Here is a 24,583-nt window from a genome sequence, read left to right on the forward strand (position 1 = left end):
TTCTTTTTATTTACTCTGTCTAAATCCTTCCTGATTTTAAATGTCTCTAACAAATCTCCTCTGAGCCTTCTCTGCTCTAAGGGAAACAATTCCAGCTTCTCCAATCTATCCACGTCACTGTGATCCCTCAATCCTGGAACCATTCTAGTAAATCTTTTCTGTACCCTCTCCAAAATTCAGAGATAGGGTGGTGGGAGGCCTTGGAGAGATTTGAAAAGACAGGAAACATCCAGATCACAACACACAGACAGAACTGACCCTTCACAGTCCACAGGATAATAACCAGCTCCCAACACACACACAGAGCTCAACAATCGGAAACAAAAACAGAATTACCTGGAAAAACTCAGCAGATCTGGCAGCATCGGCGGAGAAGAAAAGAGTTGACGTTTCCAGTCCTCATGACCCTTCGACAGAACTTGAGTTCGAGTCCAAGAAAGAGTTGAAATATAAGCTGGTTTAAGGTGTGTGGGGGGGTGGGGGGGGAGAGAGGGAAAGAGAGAAATGGAGGGGGTTGGTGTGGTTGTAGGGACAAACAAGCAGTGATAGAAGCAGATCATCAAAAGATGTCACAAACAACAGAACAAAAGAACACATAGGTGTTAAAGTTGGTGATATTATCTAAATGAATGTGCTAATTAAGAATGGATGGTAGGGCACTCAAGGTATAGCTCTAGTGGGGGTGGGGAGAGCATAAAAGATTAAAAAATATTTAAAAATAATGGAAATAGGTGGGAAAAGAAAAATCTATATAATTTATTGGAAAAAAACAAAAGGAAGGGGGAAACAGAAAGGGGGTGGGGATGGAGGAGGGAGCTCAAGACCTAAAGTTGTTGAATTCATTATTCAGTCCGGAAGGCTGTAAAGTGCTTAGTCGGAAGATGAGGTGTTGTTCCTCCAGTTTGCATTGGGCTTCACTGGAACAATGCAGCAAGCCAAGGACAGACATGTGGGCAAGAGAGCAGGGTGGAGTGTTAAAATGGCAAGCGACAGGGAGGTTTGGATCATTCTTGCGGACAGACCGCAGGTGTTCTGCAAAGCGGTCGCCCAGTTTACGTTTGGTCTCTCCAATGTAGAGGAGACCACATTGGGAGCAACGAATGCAGTAGACTAAGTTGGGGGAAATGCAAGTGAAATGCTGCTTCACTTGAAAGGAGTGTTTGGGCCCTTGGACGTTGAGGAGAGAGGAAGTGAAGGGGCAGGTGTTGCATCTTTTGCGTGGGCATGGGGTGGTGCCATAGGAGGGGGTTGAGGAGTAGGGGGTGATGGAGGAGTGGACCAGGGTGTCCCGGAGGGAGCGATCCCTACGGAATGCCGATAGGGGGGGTGAAGGGAAGATGTGTTTGGTGGTGGCATCATGCTGGAGTTGGCGGAAATGGCGGAGGATGATCCTTTGAATGCGGAGGCTGTTGGGGTGATAAGTGAGGACAAGGGGGACCTGATCATGTTTCTGGGAGGGAGGAGAAGGCGTGAGGGCAGATGCGCGGGAGATGGGCCGGACACGGTTGAGGGCCCTGTCAACGACCGTGGGTGGAAAACCTCGGTTAAGGAAGAAGGAGGACATGTCAGAGGAACTGTTTTTGAAGGTAGCATCATCGGAACAGATGCGACGGAGGCGAAGGAACTGAGAGAATGGGATGGAGTCCTTACAGGAAGCGGGGTCTGAGGAGCTGTAGTCGAGGTAGCTGTGGGAGTCGGTGGGTTTGTAATGGATATTGATGGACAGTCTATCACCAGAGATTGAGACAGAGAGGTCAAGGAAGGGAAGGGAAGTGTCAGAGATGGACCACGTGAAAATGATGGAGGGGTGGAGACTGGAAGCAAAATTAATAAATTTTTCCAAGTCCCTACGAGAGCATGAAGCAGCACCGAAGTACTCATCGATGTACCGGAGGAACAGTTGTGGAAGGGGGCCGGAGTAGGACTGGAACAAGGAATGTTCCACATACCCCAACAATCGGAAATCAGTAAGAATCCTCAGACACTCTGCACCTCCCAGATAATTACACCTCACCTTCTCATATTCAGTAATGACCCATCAACAAAACTCAGCCTGTAAATCAGAAGGGAAATGCTTCCAATAAACACACTCAATATCCAACACACAGCTCCAGTCAAACAGTTCAGCACAAAGCACCCAGTAAACAGCTCTCTCAGGTGGATCTTTTTTTCATTTATTCACAGGACATGGACATCACTGGCTGGGCCAACATTTATTGCCGATCCCTAATTGCTCTTGGAAAGGTGGTGGTTAGCTATATTCTTAAAACTCTGCAGTCCATGTGGTATAGGTACACCCAATGTGCTGTTAGGGAGGGAGTTCCAGGATTTTGACCCAGGGACAGTGAACGAACGGCGATATATTTCCAAGTCAGGATGGTGAGTGACTTGGAGGGGAACTTCCAGGTAATGGCTTTCCCATCTATCTACTGCTCTTTTCCTTCTAGATGGTAGTGGTTATGGGTTTGGAAGGTGCTGTCGAAGGAGGCTTGGTGAGTTCCTGCAGTGCATCTTGTAAATGGTACACACTGCTACCTGTGTGTGTTGGTGGTGGAGGGAGTGAATGTTTGTGAAGGTGCATCAATCAAGTGGGTTGTTTTATCCTGGATGGTATCAAGCTTCTTGATTGTTGTGGGAGTTGTACTCATCCAGTCAAGTGTGGAGTAATTCATCACATTTCTGACTTGTGCTTTATAGATGGTGGATAGGCTTTGGGGAGTCAGGAGGTGAGTTAGTTGCCACAGGATTCCCAGCCTCTGAGCTGGGAACTATATTTATATGCCAGTCCAGTTCAGTTTCTAGTCAATGGTAACCCTTAGGTTATTGATAGTGGGGGAATCAACGATACTAATTCCATTGAATTTCAAGGGGCAAAGGTTAGAATCTCTCTTGTTGGAGATGGTCATTACCTGGCACTTGTGTGGTGCAAATAGTACTTGCCATTTGTCAGCCCAAGATATTGTCCAAGTCTTGCTGCGTTTGGACATGGACTGCTTCAGTATCTGAGGAGATGCAAATGGTGCTGAACATGGTGCAATCATCAGCGAACATCCCCACTTCTGATCTTATGATGGAGGGAAGGTCATTGATAAAGCAGCTGAAGGTGGCTGTACCAAGGACACTACCCTGAGGAACTCCTGCAGTGATGTCCTAGAGCTGAAATGACTGACCTCCAACAACCACAACCATCTTCCTTTGCGCTAGGTATGACTCCAACCAGTGGAGAGTTTTCCCCCTGATTCCCATTGACTCCTGTTTGCCAGGGCTCCTGGATGCCACACTCTGCCAAATACTGCTTTGATGTCAAAGGCAGTTACTCTCACCTCACCTCAGGAGTTCAGCTCTTTTGTCCATGTTTGAACCAAGGCTGTAATGAGGCCAGAAGCTGAGTGACCCTGGTGGAACCCAAACTAGGCGTCAGTGAGCAGGTTATTACTAAGCCAGTGCTGCTTGATACCACTGTTGATGAACCCATCCATCACTTTACTGATGATCGAGAGTAGACTGATGGGGCGGCAATTGGCCAGATTGGATTTGTCCTGTGTACAGGGTATACATGGGCAATTTTTCACATAGCCGGGTAGATGCCAGTGTTGTAGCTGTATTGGAACAGCTTGGCTAGGGATGCGCCAAGTTCTGGAGCATAAGTCTTCAGTACTATTATCGGAATATTGTCAGGGCCCATAGCCTTTGCAGTATCCAGTGCTTTCAGCCATTTCTTGATATCATGTGGAGTGAATTGAATTGGCTGAAGACTGACATCTCTGATGCTGGGGACCTCAGGCGGAGGCTGAGATGGATCATCCACTCGGCACTTCTGACTGAAAATTCTTGCAAAACCTTTAACCTTAGCTTTTACACCGATGTGCTAGGCTCCCCCATCATTGAGTATAGGGATGTTAGTGGAGGCTCCTCTTCCAGTGAGTTGTTTAATTGTCCCCCACCATTCACAATTGAATGGAGCAGAACTGTAGAGCTTAGATCTGATCCATTGGTTGTGGAATTCCTTCTCACTCAGTACAAGGGGCATTTCCACACCTGATTCTCCACAGGATAGTCAGACTGCCTGAACATTAGTGTGGGTATTATGTGATGTAATTATTATAAATTCTGTTCCTACACTCACCATCTCCTCACTTGGTTTTCAGTCCGTACAAGAAGTGAACCAGCTGTGGAAGAGAAAGACGAGAGAATGGGCAGACTAGGTGGGTTCTCTGATTGACATCTCGCACAGCCAATCCAAATATTTCTCGAGCAACATGAGTTTCCTGAAGCTTGGGAAACTGACCGGTGAAACGGAAGCGACTTTGAGCAACAGATCAGGTGGGGATTTAAACTTGTCATTGTCCCATCTGAACAAAACCTTACTTATTGCAGCATCTGTCTCAGTTTCCCTGGTAAGTGATTGACAGAGATTTCTAGTGTGGGAATAGCATTCTTCATCCTCGGAGGCTTTCAAACTGACAACATCCGTGTGGGATGTGTAGCCTTGGATGTTTTTGACAGCAGATCAGAAGAGGAAGACCATCAGCATCCAAGGCAGTGATGATGTGCAGTGGGGGGATGAACACATGCACAGGAGAGGGGTCACCGGAGGGAGGGACATTAGAGGGAGGGGCACTGGAGAGAGGGATACAGGAGAGAGGGGAAAAGGGGGGGTCCATGAGAGAGAGGGACAGAGAAGGGAGGAGGAGAGAAGATTGACCCAGTGCTTAGGCAGTCACTCTGTACTTGGGGTGCAACCTTTGTTTGGGGAGTAAGTGAGTCGAAGATTGACTGGGTGAGTGACTCAGGAAGTGATTCCTCACTCCTTACCAGACCTCTCTACTGGCCTCTTGAGCCTTGCCTGATGCTGCCCCACTGATTGACCCCTAGTTCTGCCCCTCACCTCTCACCTGACCCCATGTCCCTTTCCAGGATTTGTGAGGCGACAACATGTTCAAAGACTTTGGAGAGGAAAGGGAGGTTGGAGATGTGACGGTTTTTTGCAAACATGGAAGGGTCAAGGGGTTTTTTTTGAGAGGGGCGATCACAGCAGATTTAAAGGAGAGAGGGACAACATCTGAAGAAAGAGAACTGTGAACAATATCGGGTCACATGGGAACCAGGAGGGGAAGTTGTGTGATCAGCAGTTTAGAGACAATAGGGTCGAGGAACAGGAGGTGAATCTCAGAAATGGCAATGACGGGAGATAGGAGATAAACTGGAGAAAGATGTGAGTTCAGGGCTAGGGCGGGGGGAGCGGCATTAATGGGAGTTTGGCCGGGCGGGCTAGTGGGAGGGAGGGAAGTGGCAGAGGCAGCTGATGGGATTGTTTCAATCTTATTTCCCTCAGCAGAGGTCAATAACCAAGGAGCAGAGATTAAAAGTAATTGGTGAAAGGATTGGAAGGGAGTTGAGGAGTAATTTTTTCACCCAGAGGCAGTGAGGGTTTGGAACTCACTGTCTGAAATGGTGCTGGAGGCAGAACCATTCATCACATTTCAAAGGCACTGGGATATGAACTTGAAGGAATAACTTCTCCACATTTAAAATGGGGATGGAATAACTTTTCCACGTTGACACTGTCCCATCAAACACTCACAGAGAAGGTACCGCATGGGTTAGATACAGAGTCAAGCTCCATCTAAACTGTCCCTGGTGTGTCATGTTAACCCGGGTCACCCTCACACCCAGATCAGGATCAAGACTCAGCTGCCTCAGCTACTCAGACGCTCCTGTATTACTGACCTTAATGTCATCAGATGCAGTGTTTGGGAGCAGAGCCCAGGCAATTGCAGGGCCGGGTGGGGGAGATGCAGGGAGAGCTTTCCCCAGACACAACACATCTAGTGGTAGGAGGGCACACTGCAGCCTTTTGGCTTTATAATCGGGGAGAGAGTCCTCCAGACACAGCACATCTTGTGGTGGGAGGGCACACTACAGCCCAGTATCTAACCACTTTTCTCCATCAGTTTCTCTTTTCCTGACTCCAGGGACTTCACCACCTTTCACAGTTTCAGGAACCCAGGCACAAAGACAACACCGACACCTGTAGCTCTAACTATTGTTGCAATTTCGGTAGGGACCAGTAATTTTTTAAAAAAGGACAAAATCTGAAATCCCTGTATTATAGTTAATGAAGCCACAGGTGAACAGATGAATTTTTACTGTACAAGAGTCAAACAAAGTGAACACTAAATACTATCTTATATAATCACCCATACTGTAAACTCAAGGTCAATATTAATTAAACATGCATTATCAAGCAAATTGTGATTGATTATATCTATAAATCACACATTAAATAGCAAGATAGATCTTCCAAATTGGCTCAACAGTCTTATTCAGCATAGAGGTCATCAAACTCAATCATAAAGTCCTTCAAAACTCTGTCTTCCTTATGAAGAATTTTAGCTCCTCCTTCTAGGATGTATCCTGATCCCGAGCTGAGAGTCGTGCACAACCAACCCAAGTTCCATGAGTTTGGTCTTCACCAAAACTGGTCACTGTCTGCAGAACCTCCTGAAATCACACTGGACACTGTCTTCTTCAGCTTGTCTGTACCGCACCACTAGATTCATGTTACTGCTGAGCTTGGAGGGTTCTATGTCCCTTTATATAACCTCAACTACTTTCAGTCTGCGCAGAAATTTTGATTTCCTTAGAAACTGAGAGGATCTGTTTCCTTTCACTCCTTCCTTTCTCAGTGTCCCTTTTCTTCAAGGGACTGTCCTCTCCACTCTCATCTCCAACAACAATTGGACAGTGTCATCCTTTTCAACTTCCAGATGAGCTTCCGACCCAGAAGACAGGAAGAAAAAAAAAATACATCTACATCAATCTGGCTACTTCATGAAATTTTCTTTTTCTGTTTTTTGAAATGGACAATTGCTGAGCTGATTAAAATGGCTGCTGCTGATCACATGCTGGTTTCTGGCAGATTCTAAGCTGTTCCAATGGACAAAGGCTACCTCATTATCCTGGAATGTAACTTTCATAAAATTCTAGCCAAACCAACACAAAGGATTCGGAGACGATAAGTCTGCACCAGCCAGCTATGGAAAGGTAGAGGTATTTGTGACTCCTAATCTCTAATGTTGTGTGAATGGCCCCACCGCTTCCTGCTCCAAAATACAATGGCTTTCAACCAGGCACCTCATTAGCTGAATAGCCCGACCTGAAACCACCCTGTCACATGATTGAGACTTGAGCTGTTTGAATTCCTTTAATTTCACAGCTTTTGAATTTTATCTTCCTTTGTGGTTTAACCTCAGAAGAGAAAACTGGACTCCAGGCTAGCAGCCTGTCTCTGACCTCCATCTCTTTCCAAGTCTGATTTCCTGAAATTTCACCTGCGGAGTGAACTAATACCCAAGATACAAGAATACTTGGCTGCGTCTTCAACGGACACAACCTGCAACTGAGTTCCTAGTACTAAGACCAGGAATTCTGCCAGACAAAGCCACCTCAAAGAACCTTCATTGGACACTGACTTACTAGACTCTGGACTCGCATGAAACCATAATTCTTATCTTTATCATGGTCTTTGCCCTGAACCCCTTTCCTTCCCTTATCCCTCTGGTATAAATGCCAAAAGGGGCGACTGTGCGAAACCTCTTCCCGCGTTTTGTGTGCATGTAAAATAAACTAGCCCTTTTATTTTACCTTATCTTGAGTTTGCTGTGGGGTTATTAATATAGGATGGCATCACTCCAAAACTGAAGGGCTGGGGAAAATATGCCACCACTTATAAAGGGGGAAATCAAAAATCAAAACCACCTTCTGCTTATGGATGGGTGGTGAGAGGACAAATCAGAGCTGTTCAAATTAATCCCACCTCTGGTCCGCAACACTCACCATCACAAAGATGGCCTTTTTACCCCTCTGTAGCATTGCCCATTTCCAACACCCCCATCCCCGCATTAGTCCATTTGCTATTGTTGCTTCTAGACTGGACTAGACCATTCCAATGCTCTCCTGTCCAGCTTCCCATCTTCCACCCTCCATAAGCTTCAGCTCAACTAAAACTCTGCAGTCTCTATCCTAACTCACACATCTATCACTCCTGAACTCGCTGACCTACACTGGTTCCCAGTCCCCCAGTGCCTCCAATTTAAATTCCCATGCTTAGGAAACAAATTGCTCCAGGGTTTCACCCCCTCTCTATCCCTATCACCTCTAGCCTTATCTCCCTCCGAGATCTCTGCACTCCTCCAATTTTAGTCTTGAGTACATCCACCTTCCTTCACTTCACAATTGACGATTGTGTCTTCAGCCATCCAGGTTCCATGCAAATGAATTCCCTCCTTAAACATCTCTGCATATTTATCTCTATCCCCTCCTTAAATTCCACCTCTTTGACCACATTTTTGGCCAGCCGCTCCTAATATCTCCTTCTTTGTCTCAGTGTTAATTTTTCTCTTTGGGATGTTTGACTATATGAAAGTGCTCTATAAATACCAGCTTTTGTCCTCTCACATGACTCTGAGAAAGACTTGCATTTATATAGCGCCTTTCATGACCACAAGACATTTAAAGTACTTCATAGCCAATTAAGTGACTTTTGAAGTGTAATCAAATATAGTGCTGTCATGTAGAAAATGTGGCAGCCAATGTTGGCACAGCAACCTCCCATGAACAGCACTCTGATAACGACCAAATTATTTGCTTTAGGGTGTTGATTGAGGAATTAAACATTGCCCAGGATACAATGGATAACTCCCCTTCTTCAAATTAGCAGATGGGATCTTTTACTTCCACCTAGGAGAGCACATAGGGCTTCACTTTAGTGTCTCATCCAAAAGACACTGAGTGCAGCAGTCCCTCAGTACCACAATAGAATGTCAGTTTAGAATTTTCATCTCAGGCTCTGGAGTGGGACTTGAACCCACAACCTTGACTCAGAGGTAAGAGAGCTTCCCACTAGGTCACAGCTGATGTCCTTCTGCATACTGATGTTTTATTTTGGTGATGTTTGGACAATCTGGTCAAAGGTTAAATTGGCCTTCTTGAAATCATTGGCCTGATGGTGGGAGAGATTTGAAACAGACATTGCTGAGACAGACAGTGCTTTGAAATAACAGCTCCCCTGTGTGAGCACTGGAGGGTAAACAACACAGACAACTCTCAGTTTAACGGAAGCAGGTCACCCAGCTCTAAGTCCGTGTGGAGATGTCGGTGTATGACGAGAGAGGAGACGTAGGTGAAATAATTCTGATACGTCAAAATAGAAGAGTTTGTCCTCTGTGTGGATTCGCTGATGTTCCAGGTCTGACAAATGTGTGAACTTTATGTGCTTTATTACAGAAATCACACTGATATGGTTTCTCTCATGTGAGCGCATTGATTGACCAGGAGATCACAGAATCACAGAATCTTTACAGTGCAGAAGGAGGCCATCGGCCCATCAACTCCGCACTGGCTCTCTGAAAGAGCATTCCATCAAGTCCCACTTCCCTACTTTATCCCCATAATCTTGCACATTCTTTCTTTTCAGATAGCAAACCAATTCCCCTTTGAATACCTTGATCGGACCTGCCTCCACCACCCTCTCAGGAAGTTTATTCTAGACTCCAATCACCCTCTGGGTGAAAAAACTTTTCCTCACATCACTTTTACTCCTTTTGCCAATTATTTTGAATCTGTGCTCTCTAGTTCTTGATGCTCTCTTGAATGGAAACAGTTTCTCACTATTTACCCTGTCCATACCCCTCAGGATCTTGAATACCTCTATCAAGTCTCTTCTCAGCCTTCTTTTCTCCAAGGAAAACAGACCCAACCTTTTCAATCTATCTCATAGCTACAATTCTTTATCCCTGGAATTATTCTTGTGGATCTCCTTTGTACGCTCTCCAATACCTTCACATCCTTCCTCAAGTACGGCGCCCAGAACTGGATGCAGTACTCCAGATGAGGCCTAACTCGTGTCTTATACAAGTTCAACATGACTTCCTTACTCATGTACTCAATGCCCCTATTAATAAATATATTATATGCTCTATTAACTGCTCTCTCAATATGCCCTGCCATCTTCAATGACTTATGTACATATACACGGAGGTTGCCCTGTTCCTGCACCTCCTTTAGAGTTTCTCCCTTTACTTTATACTGTCTCTCCATATTCTCCCTGCCAAAATGAATTACCTCACACTTCTCTGCATTGAACTTCATCTGCCCCTTGTCTGCCCAATCCCCCCCAACATATCTATGTCATTTTGAAGTTCAGCACTATCCTCATCATAGTTGACAATGTTTCCAATCTTTGAATTATCTGCAAATTTTGAAATCATGCCCTGAACACCACAGTCTAGGTCATTAATATATGTTAGGAAGAGCACTGACCCCTGGAGAACTCCACAACAGACCCTCTTCCAACCTGAAAAACAACTATTTATCACTGCACTGTTTCCTGTCACTCAGTCAATTTCTTATCCAAGTGCCTACTTTCCCCTTTATTTCAAGAGCTAGAATTTTGCTCACAAGTCTGCCGTGTGGCACTATATCAAATACCTTTTGAAAATGCATATACATCACATCAACAGCATTGGCGTTATCAACCTTCTCTGTTACCTCCTTAAAAAGTTACAGCAAGTTAGTTAAACATGATTTTCACCTAATGAATCCATGCTGGCTTTGCTTAATTATCCTGCACTTGTCTAAGTGACTACTGATTTTTGTCACGAACTATAGTTTCCAGAACGCTGACTGTGTGAAAGCCATGTCACACATCTCAAATCTGAATAGTTTCTCACCAGTGTGGATGTGCTACTGTTTTTGGAGATTAGAGGAGTGGGTGAAAGTGGGTACAAACATTGTACCCAAAGAGTTTCCTGCCTGTGTTAATCCTCTGGTGTCCCAGGAATGACAAAAATGTCACAAAAGCTTTAGTACAAACTCCACACTTGAAGGGTCACTCCCCTGTGTGGACCCTCTGATGGAGCAGAAGTTTTGTTGACTGAATGAATGCTTTGTCACACACCTCACACTTGAATGGTTTCTCCCCAGTGTGAATGAGTTGGTGCCTGCGGAGGTTCGATGACCATGAGAATGATTTGTCACACACCTCACACATGAATGGTTTCTCCCCTCTGTGAATGCCTTCATGTGCATGTAGGGTTGATAATTCAGAGAAGGATTTGTTGCACACATAACAGGTGAATGGTTTCTCCCCTGTGTGAATGCGTTGGTGTGTATGGAGGTTCGATGACTGCGAGAATGATTTATCACACACATCACACGTGAATGGTTTCTCCCATGTGTGGTTGCGTTGGTGTTCATGGAGGGCAGATGACCACAAGAATGATTTGTCACACACCTTGCAAGTGAATGGTTTCTCCCCAGTGTGAACGCGTTGGTGTTCGCGGAGGGTGGATGACCACAAGAATGATTTGTTACACACCTCACACATGAATGGTTTCTCCCCTGTGTGGACTGTCTGATGGAGCAGCAGCTGTGAACATTTTGTGAAGGCTTTGTCACAGACCACACACTTGAATGGTTTCTTCCCAGTGTGAATGCGTCGGTGTTGCATGTGCGTTGATGACTGTGTGAAGGATTTGTCGCACACCTCACACACGAATGGTTTCTCCCCTGTGTGAATGCGTTTGTGTGCGCGGAGGGTTGATGAGTCCGAGAATGATTTGTTGCACACTTCACACTTGAATGGTTTCTCACCAGTGTGAATGCGTCGGTGTTGCATGAGTGTAGATGACCGCGTGAAGGATTGGTCACACATCTTGCAAGTGAAGGCTTTCTCCCCTGTGTGAATGTGTTGGTGTCTGCGGAGGCTTGAAGATCCCGAGAACGATTTCTCACACACTTCGCACGTGAATGGTTTTTCCCCTGTATGCATTCTTTGGTGCATCAGGAGATCAGAGGAGTGGGTGAAAGCCTTCTCACAAATATCACACCTGAAGGGTTTCTCCCCCGTGTGAATCCTCTGGTGCATCAGGAGACTTGTAGATGTAGTGAAACATTTATTGCAAGCCTCACACTTGAATGGCTTCTCTCCAGTGTGGATGCGTCGGTGATTCATGAGCTTCGATGTCTTTGCGAAGGCTCGATCACACACCTCACACCTGAACTTTTTCTCTCCAGTGTGAAAAGTTCGCTGTTGTGCAAGGGTTGATGACTGGGAGAATGATTTGTCACACAGCTCGCAAGTGAATGGTTTCTCCCCCTCGTGAATGTGTTGGTGTCTGCTGAGGTTCGAAGACCTTGAGAACGATTCGTTGCATACCTCACACATGAATGGTTTTTCTGCTGTGTGAATCCTCTGATGCGTCAAGAGATCAGAGGATTGGGTGAAAGCCATCTCACAAAGGTCACATCATAAGGATTTCTCCCCTATGTGAATATTCTGGTGTCTCAGGTGCCTCGAAGATGTCAAGAAACATTTATTGCACAACTCACACTTGAATGGTTTCTTCCCAGTGTGAATGCACTGATGATTCATGACTTTGTGAAGGCTCAATCAAACACCTCATACTTGAAGGGTTTCTCTTCCATTTGGTGAACCTTTTGTTAAAAGCTGTACAATAAATGCACCTGGCCTGTTAGGCAAACTTATGGGCTTGCGCAGCCTCAGTGGTTCATGTGACTTGACGAATGATTAAAGCTCTGACCACACTTGAAGCCCACTCACAGTTCGTCCCATCCTCACCTGACCGACCGCCAAACCCTCGGATTCTGATGGAAGGCTCCACACCACTGACCAGTTTCAGATCTGATGATCTGTCAAAGCTCCCCTGACCCGACCGATTTCCAGATGATGGTTTCACTGCCCAACCTTCTCTATGTTGAGCAATGCTGTGAAGGGACTGGATGTCTTCCCACAGTTGTGCAGTTGTTCCTTGGGTGATGGTCAGTATCTACCTGCAGTGTCTATCCTCTCTGTATTCTCTGGTGTAGTACGGTGCAATCCTTCTGTAAAACAGGAAAAGGAAACATGATTTCCTCCAACTCCCTCTCCTTATTGCTGAAGGGGCTGACTCCTCAGATAGAGACTGTTCCACAGTGAGTGTCAGTCTGCTATTTCCCTGTGTGTGGGATCAGATGTAAATCCTTTCTTTTTCCTCACTCTCTATTTCCAGCAGGGACACTGGCTAGTGACCAGGAGCAGACAATGTGGCTACTTTCTTTCCTCCACCCAGCCCCCATCTTCCCAGGCACCATGAGGGCATTGGAAAAGATAGTCAGGCGGAGTGTAAAACGAGCTATCAATTTGCTATGAGCTTGAGTTGTGCTGGCAAAGACCATTTTAATATAAAAAAACATTCAGAAGAAATGTTAATTTAATGGAGATTTTGAAATTTCTCAACTTGTTTTCCAAAATTATTTGAAGGAAGGAAGTCAATTATGTCAGAAAAAGAGACAATTTGGCCCATCATGTCAATGATAGTTCCCCATGGAGTAATCTGGTCAGTCCCACTCCCCCAATCAATCCTCGTATTCCTACAAGTTTATTTCCTTCAAGTGCCCATCTGATTTTATTTTGAGATCATTGGTTATTTCTGCTTTCACCATCCTCTCAGCCAGTGAGTTCCAGATCATTACCACTCACTATATAAAAAATATCTTTCTAGTATTCCCTGGCATCTCCTGCCCAAAATCTTGAGGTAGTGTCCCCTCATCCTTGTGCTACCAGCTAAATATAAGAGATTTTCCTTTGTTTGCTTTATCTAAGCCTGTTATAATCTTGAAGACCACAATCAAATCTCCACTCAATCTCTGTTGTTCGAACGAGAACACCACCAGTATTTTCAGTCTAACTTTGTAACTAACTGAAACTACCCCACTCCCCCTTCTGATCCCTGGAACCATTCTGTAAATCTCCTCTGAACCTTCTCAAGATCATTCACCTCTTTCTTCAAGTGTGGTGAGCAGAAATGGATGCAATCCTCGAGTTGGAACCTAACAAGAGCTTTATAAAGGTTCACCATGAATTCCCTGATGTTGCGCTCAATGCCTCTATTTGTAAAAACATGAATACCATATGCTTCACCAACCACGCTCTCATTATGTCCTGCCACTGCAAAGATCGAGAGAAACACACTGAACAGGAAGTGCTAGAAGCTAAGGAAAATATTGCTTCAGTGTAGCTGATTGAAGGGTTCTGGTTTATCCTGGGAAATTAGTTACACTGCACTCACTCAGACTGCACATCCCAAATTCAGCTATCAGCCACAGCACTGGGCAAAACTATCAAATCCAAGCCCAGGCTTTTGGGAAAGGCCGAAGTCTTCAGGTAAAATCTTTAAAGGTATCAAAAGACGTTTCAATAAATGTATCTCTGCACCTAATCTTTAAAGAAGGGACTGAAAGACAGTTCAAGAAGTATTTTTCCTCAGGTTTGGCAGCCAAATTGCTATGGTGCTGGATTAACAATCCAGAGATTGTGAGTTCAAATCCAACCGGAGAAAGTTATATACATAGAATTGCAGTGCAGAAACAGGCCATTTGGCCCAATTGGTCCAGGCTGGTATTTATGCTTCACACCAGCCTCCTCTCACCACTTTTCATCTCACCCTATCAGCATATCCTTCTGTTCCTTTTTCTCTCATGTGCTTATCTAGTTTCCCCTTAAAAGCATCGATGCTATTCACCTCAAGCACTCCATGTTGTGAAACTGAATTTAACAAGTTTTGGAATTTGTGGAATAGAATCAAAATAAAAACATGAAAACTTTCAGGTTGTCCTGAAAACCTAAATATTGACCTTTAGGGAAGGGAACCTGCTACAACTGCCTCGTCTGGTATATATGTGACTCCAGTCCCACACAACATGGTTGACTCTGAACTGCCCTCTGAAGTGGTCCAGCAAACAATGATAAACAATCACTACAAAATACAATAATAAGAGGTAAATCAGATAGATCTGGACAATCCTGGCATTGTGTCAGAATAAGATTAAGGTGATCTCAGCCCAGTGAAATCTGTCCACTGAAAGTCTCTCTTACCAAGGTCTGAGGACAAGTGCCCAAGTGAGGAGAGCTGTCGCACAGACTGGTCAAGTAGCAGCGATACTCATTGAATCGTATCAATCTGGAAACATCCCAGACTTCTCCATCACCATCCCTGGGTATGTCCCATCTCACTGGCAGGTGGGGAAGTCTCAAAATTGACTCCATGGATACTCATGGCTTCAGTTCAAACAAGTTCAAGGAAAACGACCACTCCCCTCCCAACTGACGAATGAATACTTCCTCCGTACTGCAACCGATCCCACCCCAGCCCTCACCACCAGTAGGCAACACGTCCTCAGTACTGTCCCTCCAAGTAGGCAGCTCTCCCTTAACACTGCTACTCTGACAAGGCAATGTTTCCTCAGAGAAACTGTATAAATTACAGTCCACAGGATATTAACCAGCTCCCAACACACACACAAACAGAACTCAACAATAGGAAATCAGTAAGAATCCTCAGACACTCTGCAGCTCCCAGATAATTACACCTCACCTTCTCATATTCATTAATGATCCATCACCAAAACTCAGCCTGTAAATCAGAAGGGAAATGCTTCCAATAAACACACTCAATATCCAACACACAGCTCCAGTCAAACAGTTCAGCACAAAGCACCCAGTAAACAGCTCTCTCAGCTGGATCTTCTCACACAGCATAAGGGACATTTCCACACCTGATTCCCCACAGGATAGTCAGACTGCCTGAACATTAGTGTGGATATTATGTGATGTAATTGTTATACATTCTGTTCCTTCACTCACCATCTCCTCACTTGGTTTTCAGTCCTTACAGGAAGTGAACCAGTTGTGGAACAGGAAGAGGAGAGAATGGGCAGAGTGGGTGAGCTCTCTGATTGACGTCTCTCACAGCCAATCCAAATATTTCTGGAGCAACATGAGTTTCCTGAACAAAAACAGAATTACCTGGAAAAACTCAGCAGGTCTGGCAGCATCGGCGGAGAAGAAAAGAGTTGACGTTTCGAGATAAAAACAAAAAAACTGCGGATGCTGGAAAACCAAAACAAAAACAGAATTACCTGGAAAAACTCAGAGTTTCCTGAAGCTTGGGAAACTGACCAGTGAAACGGAGGTGACTTTGAGCAGCAGATCAGGTGGGGATTTAAACTTATCATTGTCCCATCTGAATAAAACCTCACTTATTGCAGCTGCTGTCTCAGTTCCCCTGGTACACATTTGACAGAGATTTCTAGTGTGGGAACAGCATTCTTCATCCTCGGAGGCTTTCAAACTGACAACATCAGTGTGGGATGTGTAGCCCCGGATGTGTTTGACAGCAGGAAAGAAGAGGGAGTGAGCAAAGTTGTCTGTTACCTACACCCTATCTATCTCTCCCCCATTCTCCTCTATCTCTTTCACTCACTATCTCCCCGACCTCTCTCACACACACAGAACCTACCACTCTCTAGCTCCCTCTCCCCTCCCCTTATCTCTACCTCACTCTGCCTCTCCTTCTCACATTCCCTCTCTTTTCTTCTCTATCTCCCTCCCTCTCACATTCCGTCTCTCTTTCTGCCTGCTTGTCTCTCTGTTCTGCACTCACTCCCTCTCACATTCTCCCTTTCTCACAGTCAGAGCTGGAGCTGCTTTACCTGCACTTGTTCCTTCCAATCTTATCAGAAACAGACCCCTTCCCACCACAATAAAAAACACAATTCAAAAAGGATTTGAAAAATAAATAATTCCAAAGGGAGGATAAAAAAAAAGTATCAACTGTCCATTGATTCCCAAGTTCTGAGAGTCTGCTCTGAAGAGAATTATTTCCCCCTCTTTTTTTCTCTCTCCCTTCAACTCACGGAATTTTTTTGTTTTAATTCTCCTCCAATCATGGATTCCGTCTTTCCCATTCTCCAGCTCCTCCAATCACGGATTCTGTCTCTCCTGTGCTCCAGTTATCCAATCACAGCTTCTGTCTCTCCAATGCTCCAGCTCCTCCAATCGCAGATTCTGTCTCTCCCATGCTCCAGCTTCTCCAATCACAGATTCTGTCTCTCCTGTGCTCCACTTATCCAATCAGATTCTGTCTCTCCCATGCTCCAACTCCTCCAATCGCAGATTCTGTCTCTCCAATGCTCCAGCTCCTCCAGTCACAGATTCTGTCTCTCCCATGCTCCAACCCCTCCAATCACAGATTCTGTCTCTCCTGTGCTCCAGCTTCTCCAATCACAGATTATGTCGGTCCCATGCTCCAGCTCCTCCAATCACAGATTCTGTCTCTCCTGTGCTCCACTTATCCAATCACAGATTCTGTCTCTCCTGTGCTCCAATCCTCCAATCACAGATTTTGGCTTTCCCACCCTCCCTGCTCCAGCTCCTCCAATCATAAATATTTCACCCTAACCTTTCTTGAATCTTTCACTCCCATCTTTGCTTTTTGCGGTTGCTTGTGCCATATCGAGGGCGAATTCCCTGCTGCCACCTTATATCTGGGGGACTCTCCCTATTATAAAGCCAGAGGGGCTGCAGTTTGCCCTCCCACCACAAGATCCGCTGTGGAGGACTCTCTCCCCTAATATAAAGCCAAAAGGCTGCAGTGTGTCCTCCCGCATCGAAATATGTTGTTTTTGGGGAACACTCTCCCTCCTCCTCCCCCACCTTGCTTTGTATTTGCCTGGGTTATGCTCCCAAACACAGCATCTGATGACATATAGGTCAGTAATTCAGAAGCATCTGAGTGGCTGAGGCAGGTGAATCTTGATCCTGATCCGGGTGTGTGAGTGACCCAGGTTAATCTGACGCTTCAGGGACAGTTTAGATGGAGCTTGACCCAGTATCTAACCCGTGCTACACCTTCTCTGTGTGTTTGATGGGACAGTGTCACGGTGGAGAAGTTATTCCATGCCATTTTAAATGTGGAGAAGTTATTCCTTCAAGTTCATAACCCAGTGTCTTTAAATGTGCTGAGGGTTTCTGTTTCTATCACCCTTTCAGACAGTGAATTCCAGATCCTCACCACCCTCTGGGTGAGAAAATTACATCTCAACTCCCCTCTAATCCTTCCATCAATTACTTTAAATCACTGCTCCCTGGTTATTGACCTCTCTGCTCAGGGAAATAAGATTGAAACAATCCCATCAACTGCCTCTGCCACTTTCCTCCCTTCCATTAGCCTGCCTGGACAAACTTCCATTAATGTTCCTCCCTTCCCTAGCCCTGAACTCAGATCTTTCTCTAGATTCTCTCCTATCTCCCCTCATGGTCAGTAAGGGGAGTGCGAGGAGACAGGTGACTACACCAAAGTGAGACAAAGACCAAGTGAGTAGCAAATTAGGCTCACGTGGTAAGCTCTGGTAAGTCCTTCTCAGGTTGAAAGATAAATTAAGAATCAAGATCTGACAAATGTAAGTTAGGCCAGCTTGTTAAGCAGAGAACTGCCTAGGGTGGCAGTTATCTGTCCATCACCTGAAAGCAGTTGGTTCAAGTGGTGTTAATTACTGTAGCAGGAAGCTAAGCTAACTAGTGACTCATCAGAGGGTCTATAAAAGAGACAGGCTTTTCAAACCGCATGATCAGTAAGGGGCACGCGAGGAGACAGGCGACTTTGCCAGGCTGAGATGGAGACCAAGTGAATTAGGCTCACGTGAGAATTTAGTGCAGGGTGGGGAAAGAGGTGTGGTATACATAGGAATTATTCTGAGTCAGGAACAGGAGCAGCTGAGCAGAAATGGTCATGGGTGTAAACCTCACCTTTGGAGCTGAGTGTGAAGAAAAATCGGACAGTGACATCACAGGAAAACTGTAATTTCTTTGGTTTGTAGGAAACGGCTGTTAGGGGGTGTCTTTAAATAGTGTAAATTAGAAAAGCAAATTATTTTTAAAGAAGGAACCATTTGGATTTGAGTAAGAAACACTAGGAATATGGGGAGGTAAAGTAATAGAAGTGAACCAAAGGTAAATGAAGTTAACGTAAGATTTGGCAGGGCAACTCAGTATGCGTGTCCTGTAATATGTGGGAAGTCGTGGACACCAGACGACCACATGTACAGGAATTGCTGTCAGCTGCAGAATTTCGGGGCTTGAGTGACTGCTGGAGTCACTGTGGTATCTGCAAGGCTGAGAGCTATGTGGATTGCATGTTCAGCGAGTTGGTCATACCACAGCTTAGGAGCATGAAGGCAGAAAGGGACCACCAGGCAGTCCAAGAGAACCAAACAGGTAATCCCATTGGGTCCTGCTCGCTAATTGGTTTTCCATTTTGGATACTGGTGAGGGCATTGGTTCCTCAAAGGGGTGCACTCAGAACCAAGTTTGTGACACCATGAGCCCGATTGTACAGAAGGTGAAGAGGAAGAAAGGAAGAGCAATAGTGCTAGGGGATTCATTTGTTGGGGAACAGACAGTTGTTTCTGCGGCCTTAGACATGACTCCAGGATGGTATGTTGCCTCCTTGGTGCCAGGGTCAAGGATGTCACCGAGCAGGTGCAGGGCATTCTTCTGGGGGAAGATGAAAAGCCAGAGGTCGTGGTCCATGTTGATACCAATGACTTAGGTAGAAAAGGCAACGTGGTCCTGCAGACAGAATTTGGGGAGCTAGGTAGAAAATTAGCAAGCAAGGCTCCAAAAGTAATATTATACAGACTTCTCCCAGCACCATGTGCAAGTGAGTACAGAATTAGGAGGGTAAGGCAGATGAGTGCGTAGCTAGAAAGACGGTGCAGGATGGGGAGGGCTTTAGATTTCTGGGACATTGGAACTGCCTCTGGGGGAGATGGCACCTGTGCCAGCCTGACGGGTTGTACCCGAACAGAGCCATGACTGAGTTCCTTGCAGTTTGCTAGTGCTGTTGACGAGGCTTTAAACTAACTCGGCAGGGATGTGGGAACCAGGAGAGAATATCAGCGAGTAATACCAAGGTGCACAAAATACTGGGAGAGACAGATAGCACTCGAATAGAGAATAGTAAGTCAACAGGCAGAGTCCGAGCAAGTGAGAAAGTAATGAAGTCTAAATCAAAGTTATACTCAATGTATTTAAATGCACTGAGGGTAAATAAGTTGGAGAGTTACAGGCGCAGATTGACATGTTGTGGTGATAACAGAGACCTGGCTCAAGGAAGGACAGGACTGTATGTGAAATATTCCTGGGTACAAGATGTTCAGAAAAGATAAGAAAGGAAGAACAGGAGCAGGGATGGAGGTATTGGTTAAGGAGAGCATTGCAGTGCTGGAGAAAGAGGATGTCCCAGAGGGTTCAAGGACAGAATCAATTTGGCTAGAGCTAAGGAAAAAAAAACGGTGCAATTGCATTACTCAGTGTAGTCTATAGACTGCCAGCTACTGGGAAGGATGTAGAGGAACAAATCTGCAGGGAAGTTACACAGAGGTGCAAACATTGTAGAGTAGTTATAATGGGGGAATTTAGTTACCCGAATATAGTCTGGGATAGTGGTGGTGTAAAGGGCGGAGAGAGGCAAGAATTCCGTGAATGCGTTCAGCAGAATTTTCTATAGCAGTATGCGTCCAGTCCAACAAGAAAGGAGGCACTGCTAGACCTGGTCCTTGGAATGAGGTGGGCCAAGTAGATTGAGGCCAGAATTTTACGTCTCGCGGGCGGGTGCGCGCCCGACCTGAATGGACACAAAATAGTGCAAGATGACATTGGGCGAGCATCCCGACATCATCCCGCATGCGAGCAATCTTCAGGTTGGATGGCACATGCTGGTGTCAGAGCAGCGCCCACCAACAATTAAAGAGCCATTTCAGATCATTAAAAAGCCAATTGTACTCAATTTTACGTTCCCCACGCAATCTTGTGCTCATCACACGTCAAAACAGCCTACCTTTAACAAAACCTCATCCAAGGGTGGGATAAAATGGGTCTGCAGCATTGCTGTTGGTAACTAGTGAGGAGTTTAGGAGATAGTTTGCTGCTGGTTGTTTATTTGAACTTGACGGCTGTATCTCAGTTCTGAGCTTCAGTCTTAGCATTTCTAGGCTTCATTTCAGGACTCATTAGTATCTCCAAGGCTCCCAGTGGATTTTGACCCTGTGGACCCTTCCAGGCACCAGGCAGCCTTCTGTTATCCTGATAATGGGGATTGCGCTCTCTGCTGGTGGTACCTCTTCTTAGGAGGAAGAGAAGGGCAGAAGGGAGAGGAGGTTAGATGTCCCTATGCATCCTCCAGGGAAGCGACATGTGGGAGGAGAGGCGCAGGCACAAGAGGGGCATGTCAAGGGTGAAATTCAGGCCCAGTGTCAGTTGGGGAACATTTAGGAAACAGTGATCATTGTATCATAAGTTTTAGGATGACAGTAGAAAAGGACAATGTGCAATCCAGAGTAAGAATAATTCACTGGGGGAAAGCCAACTTTAATGGGGCAAGGACGGAACTGAACCAGATAGACTGGAACCAAAGGTTGGCAGGAAAAACTGTAGCTGACCAATGAGCTGCCTTCAAAGAAGAAATGATTCAGGCACAGTCAAGGAATATTCCCTCAAAAGGAAAAGGTAGGGCAAACAAATCCAGAGCGCCCTCGATGAAAAAGGAGATAGAAATTAAGATAAAGAAGAAAAAGTGTGCTTATGGCAGGCGTCAGCTAGAAAATACAATTGAGAACCAAGCTGAAAACAGAAGGTCCAGAGAGAAATGAAGAGGGATTATGAGAAAAGACTGGCAGCCAACATAAAGGGGAATCCCATAGTCTTCTATCAGGACACAAATAGTAAAAGGATGGTAAAAGGAGTAGGGCCGATTAGGGACTAAAAAGGGGATTTACATAAGGAGGCGAGGGCATGGCTGAGGTATTAAATAAATACTTTGCATCTGTCTTCACCAAAGATGCAGATGCTACCCAGGCCATGGTGACAGAGGAGGAAACTCTGTCACTAGAAGGATTCAAAATTGATAAGGAGGTGGCATTGTAAGCTGTCGGTACTTAAAGTTGACAAGGCACCGGGACTGGATAAGATGTATCCAAGCTTATTGAAGGAAGTGAGGGTAGAAATTACAGGGGCACTGGCCATAATCTTTCAGTCTTCCCTAGACTCAGGGGACTTTCCAGAGGACTGGAGAATTGCAAACATTACGCCCTTGTTCAAAAGAGGTTGGAAGGTTAAGCACAGCAATTACAGACCAGCCAGTTTGAATTTGGTGATGGGGAGCTTCTAGAAACAAATATTTGGGATTGAGTTAATAGTCACATGGAAAAAGGTGGCTTGATTAGGAAGAGACTGCATGGATTTCTTAAGAGAAAATCATGTTTAACTCACGTGCTGAAGCTGTTTGAAGAGGTAACAGAGAGTGTTGATGTGGGAAATGCTGTTGATGTGGTGTATATGGGCTTTCAAAAGGTATTTGATACATTGCTATTGAATAGACTTGTGAGAAAAGTTATAGCTCATGGAATAAAAGGGACAGTAGCAACGTGGATACAAAATCGACTGAGTAATAGGAAACAGCGAGACATGGTTAATGGATATTTTTCAGGTTGGAGGAAGATTTGTGGTGGAGTTCCCCAGGGATTGGTATATATATATTATCTGATATATATTAATGATCTAGAGCTTGGTGTGCAGGGGACAATTTCAAAGTTTGCAGATGATACAAAACTTGGAAGCATTGTCAACTGTGAGGAGGACAGTGTAGAACTTCAAAAGGACATAGACAAGTTAGTTGAATGGGCAGACAGGTGGCAGATGATGTTCAATGCAGAGAAGTGTGAGGTGATTCATTTTGGTAGGAAGAACATGGAGAGATAATATAAAGTAAGTGGTGCAATTTTTAAGAGTGTGCAGGAACTGAGAGACCTGGGTGTATCTGTGCTTAAGTCATTATAGGTGGCAGGACATGTGGAGAGAGCAGTTAATAAAGCATTCGGTATCCTAGGCTTTATTAATAGGGGGCATAGAGCACAAGAGCAAGGAGGTTATGTTGAACTTGCATAGGACATTCGTTAGACCTCAGCTGGGGTATTGTGTACAGTTCTGTGTGCCATAATTTAGGAAGGATATGAACACATTGGAGAGAGTGCGGAAGAGGTTTACAAAAATGGTTTCAGTGATGAGAAACTTGAGTTATGAAGATAGATTGGAGATCGGAGACTGTTCTCCTTGGAGAGAAAGTTAAGAGGAGATTTGATAGAGGTGTTCAAAATCATAGAGGGGCTGGACAGAGTAGATAGGGAGAAACTGTTCCCATTTGTAAAAGGATCGAGAACGAGAGGGCACAGATTGAAATTGATTTGCAAAAGAAACAAATGCAATGTGAGAAAAAACTTTTTCACACAATGAGTGGTTCAGGTCTGGAATGCCTGGAAATGTGGTGGAGGCAGGTTCAATTATGGCATTCAATTGGGGCGTTAGATGATTATTTCATTAGAAACGTTGTGACTAGTTATTGGGAAAAGGCAGGAGAATGACACTGAATGACACATGATGCTCATTCAGAGAGCTGTGCAGTTATGATGGGCTGAATGGCCTCCTTCTGAACCAAAACAATTTTGTGATATGCCCTCTCTGAGTTCATCTTGACCATGAGAACCACCTCCTGTTCCCTTGACCCTTTTCTCACTAAACTGCTGATCACCCAACTTCCCCTCCTGGTCATAATGTTAGCTGATATTGTTCAAGGTTCCCTCTCATTAGATGTTGTCCCTCTCTCCTTTCAATCTGCTATTATCACCCACTCCTCAAAAACCTTGGACCCTTCTAGCCTTGCAAACTACCATCGTAATTCAACTTCCCTTTCCTCCCCAAAGTCCTTGAACATGAAATCTGCAAGGGGACATAGGGTCAGGTGAGAGGTAAGGGATGAGGGACAGAGTGAGGGGTTCATGTAAGGAGTGTGACACTGGTGACAGGTTGGCAGATAGGTCTGGTGCAGAGTGAGGGATCACTCCCCAAGTCACTACACTGGTCACAGAATAAATCTCCGAGTCACAGTCACTCCTCCAGTCACAGAGTAAATCTCCGAGTCACAGTCAACTCCCTCAGTCACAGAGTCAATCTCCAACTCACAGCCACTCTCCACCACTGTGGGTGCTGTGGGTCTTCCTCATCTGTCTTTTCTGGAGGAGTCTTTGGTTTACAAGCTTTCATAGACACTTTCTGCCGAGTGCACACTTCATTGTGCGGAGCACAGCACACAATCAGGCTCTATCAAGGGAGGACCCATTTGAGAATAAAGACAGTGAGGCAGCTCCATAGGCTGCAGAGGACGACTCAACTGATGGATCTGATGAAGAGCTGGAGGAGGCCCAGGGCATCGCTGCAGATGTGATTAATCTTGTGGGAGACAGGGATACTAGGGAGGCCATGATTCTCCTCCATTCATTTAGCTAGGCCTCCAAGGCATGGCTTGAAAGTGAGGGCAAGGGTGAGGCCTCCTTACTGAACGTTTCTGATGAGGCCATCCTGGGACCCATTTGTCAACTAACTACCTCTGAAATAAATTTTGCAGCCCTTCCTGTCTGTCACAAGCCACTCCCATGCCCAACACCTATGAGAAACATGAAGCACATTCAGACCATGAAACATCATAATATCTGTAACTGGTGGTCATGTTTACACAATTTGAAAATAGAACACGATTCAGCTGCAGTAATATCACCCGTGATAACCCCTCCTTATCTTTAAAGTGCCGTTTGTAAGTGCTGTGTCTTGTGCCCCTCCCCCTTGCTGGTA

At 45.3% G+C, this 24,583-nt stretch overlaps 1 protein-coding gene and 1 pseudogene across 1 annotated transcript in view; both read right to left on the bottom strand.

The window, feature by feature from the left end:
* LOC121291774 (zinc finger protein 271-like) overlaps positions 1-24,583 on the bottom strand; it is a 53,277-nt gene that overhangs the window by 26,229 nt on the left and 2,465 nt on the right. Inside the window, exon 3 of the mRNA XM_041213316.1 lies at positions 12,644-12,906. The gene's annotated coding sequence lies outside the window, so the exon portion shown is untranslated. The remainder of the gene's footprint in view (positions 1-12,643; positions 12,907-24,583) is intronic.
* LOC121291796 overlaps positions 10,599-24,583 on the bottom strand; it is a 36,277-nt pseudogene continuing 22,292 nt past the window's right edge.

This window comes from Carcharodon carcharias, chromosome 19, assembly GCF_017639515.1.
Source record: "Carcharodon carcharias isolate sCarCar2 chromosome 19, sCarCar2.pri, whole genome shotgun sequence".
NCBI classification, from domain to species: domain Eukaryota; kingdom Metazoa; phylum Chordata; class Chondrichthyes; order Lamniformes; family Lamnidae; genus Carcharodon; species Carcharodon carcharias.